We start from the raw sequence: 3,068 nt of genomic DNA on the forward strand, positions 1-3,068 counted from the left end.
CTGTGGCGGTCCCGGCTGCGCGGGCCTTTCCTGCCGCGGCCGCGGTCTGTGGGCACCCGCGGCGCTGGCCCGGCCCCCTGTGTTTTTGCCAGGGTCTTAGCCCGGCGCCCGAGCCGTCGCAGAGACTTGATAGCTCCTTGGCATTCCGTTATACTGAAGAAGAATGTTCCTCTCTTCAGTTTCTTTCAAGCTTTGGAATATATCAATGGAGAAAATTTCAGCTCTGTGCTAACACTTAAAAAAAAACAAAACTCTTAATTTTCCCTCTACCCGTAGCTGGACTCTCCTGACAATTGGATCTAAATTCAGGTTAATTTAATTTTCCTTTCTTGTACTGGGGATTGAACTCAAACACCTTTTAATCTCTCCTCTACCCACAGCTGGCCTCTCCTGACAATTGAATCTAAATTCAGGTTAATTTGATTTTCTTTTCATGTACTGGGCTTTCTCCTTTTGAGCTACACCTCTAGATTTTTTTATTTTTTGTTTTGAATCAGGGTCTTATTCAGTTCCTGAGAGGTTTCCTACATTTCTTCTTTTCTCTTTCTTTTCTTTTCTTTTTTGGTACTGGGGATGGAACCTAGGGCCTTCTACCGCTGAGCTACACTTCCAGACCTATTTTATATTTTATTTAGAAACAGGGTCTCACTAAGTTGCTGAGAGCCTAAGTAGCTGAGGCTGGCTTCGAATCTGTGAGATCCTCCTGTCTCAGCCTCCCAAGTGCTGGGATTACAGGTGTATGTCCCCATGCCTGGCTTCATTTTCCTTATATTTATTTTATAGTTATTCTTAGGAATAGTCATGCTGTTTTCCCACTTATGTTAACACTACAAATTTTCTCTGAAAAATCTATTCATAGAAAAGGAGTCATTTAAAGAAAATAAAGTTGCCGGGGGTGGTGGCCCACCCTCGTATTCCCAGTACTTGGGAGGCTGAGACAGGAGGTTCGCAGGTTCACGGCCAGCCTCAGCTACTTAGGCCCTCCAAAATTTAGTGAGACCCTGTTTTAAAATAAAGACACATCCTCAAACTATTGCGTGAAATAGGAAAAAACGGGACTTTCCCAAATACATTCTATGAAGCCAACATCACACTAATACCAAAACCGAATAAAGACAGTTCGAGGAAGGAAAACTACAGGCCTATATCTTTGATGAACTTGGATGAAAAACTGCTAAACAAAATACTAGCAACAGGCATTCAAAAACCACATCAAGAAAATCATACACCAAGACCAGGTAGGGTTCACCCCAGGGATGCAAGGCTGGTTCAGCTTATGAAAACCAATCCATGTAATTCATCATATAAACAGAATCAAAGACAAAAATCACATGATCATTTCAATAGATGCTGAAAAAGCATTTGATAAAATCCAACATCCATTTATGATTAAAAAAAACACTGCAGAGAATTGGAATAGAAGGAACATATCTCAACATCATAAAGGCAATCTACAATAAGCCCACTGCCAACATCATATTAAATGGGGAAAACCTTCAAGAATTCCCCACTCCCAGCCGGGTGTGGTGGCGCACGCTTGTCATCCCAGCATTCCGGAGACTGAGACGGGAGGATCGCAGTTCACAGACAGCCTCAGGTACTTAGTGAGGCCCTTTGCAACTTAGTGAGACCCTGTTTCAAAATAAAGAATAAAACGCCGGGCGTGGTGGCGCACGCTTGTAATCCCCGCGCTTGGGAGGCGGAGACAGGAGGATCGCGCAGGTTCAAAGCCAGCCGCGCTGGCTTAAGAGACCCTGTTTCCAAATTAAAAAGTATAAAAAAATAGGCCTGGGAGTGTAGCCCAGAGGTAGAAGGGCTTCCAGGAACCCCAGTACCACCAAAAAAAAAAAAAAAGAATAAAAAATAGGGCAGGGGGTGTAGCTTAGAGTAGAGTGCCCCCGGGTTCCATCCCCAGACCCTCAAAAAAAAAAAAAAAAGAATTCCCCCTAAAAACAGGAACAAGACAAGGATTTCCATTATCACCACTTCTCTTCAATATAGTACTTGAGACTCTAGCCAGAGCAATAAGGCAAGAAAAGGAAATCAAAGGAGTACAAGTAGGGAAAGAAGAACTCAAACTTTCACTATTTGCAGATGACATGATTCTATATTTAGAAAACCCAACCAAAAGGCTCATAGAACTGATCAACAAATTCAGCAAAGTGTCTGCATACAAAATCAATCTTAAAAAATCAGAAGCTTTTCTGTACACCAACCATAAATCCACTGAAAAAGAAATTCAGAAAACACTTCCACTCAGGATCTCCCACAAAAAAATAAAATACTTAGGAATAAACTTAACCAAGGAGGTAAAAGATCTCTACAAAGAAAATTATAAAACATTGAAAACAGAAATCAAAGAAGATCTTAGAAGATGGAAATATCTTCCATGTTCATGGATAGGCAGAATAAATATCATTAAAATGGCCATCCTTCCAAAAGTGATCTACAGATTCAACACAATGCCCATTACACTACCAAGATCATTTCCCACAGACATAGAAAAATCAGTCCTTAAATTTATTTGGAATAACAAAAAGCCCAGAATAGCCAAAATAGTTCTCAGCATCAAAAACCATAAACTATACTACAAAGCCCTTGTAACAAAAACAGCACGGAGCCGGGCGTGGTGGCACATGCTTGTAATCCCAGCATTTGGGAGGCTGAGACCAGAGGATCGCGGTTCGCAGACATCCTCAGCTACTTAGTGAGGCTCTCTGCAACTCAGTGAGACCCAGTTTCAAAATAAAGAATAAAAAAAAGGCAGTAGGTATAGCTCGGAGGTCGAATGCCCCTGGGTTCCACCTCCAGACCCACCAAAAACAAACAAACAAACAAACAAACAAACAAACAAACAGCATGGTACTGGCACAAAAACAGGTACATAGATCGATGGAGCAGAATAGAAGACCCAGAAACAAGCTCACACACTTTCAGCCAATTGACTTTTGACAAAGGGGCCAAAATCATACACTGGAAAAAAGATAGCCTGTTCAACAAATGGTGTTGGCAAAACTGGTTAACCATATGCAGAAAATTGGAAATTAATCCCACTTTCTCGCCCTGCA

Source organism: Muscardinus avellanarius, assembly GCF_963383645.1.
Source record: "Muscardinus avellanarius genome assembly, chromosome: 1".
In the NCBI taxonomy this organism is placed as follows: Eukaryota; Metazoa; Chordata; class Mammalia; order Rodentia; family Gliridae; genus Muscardinus; species Muscardinus avellanarius.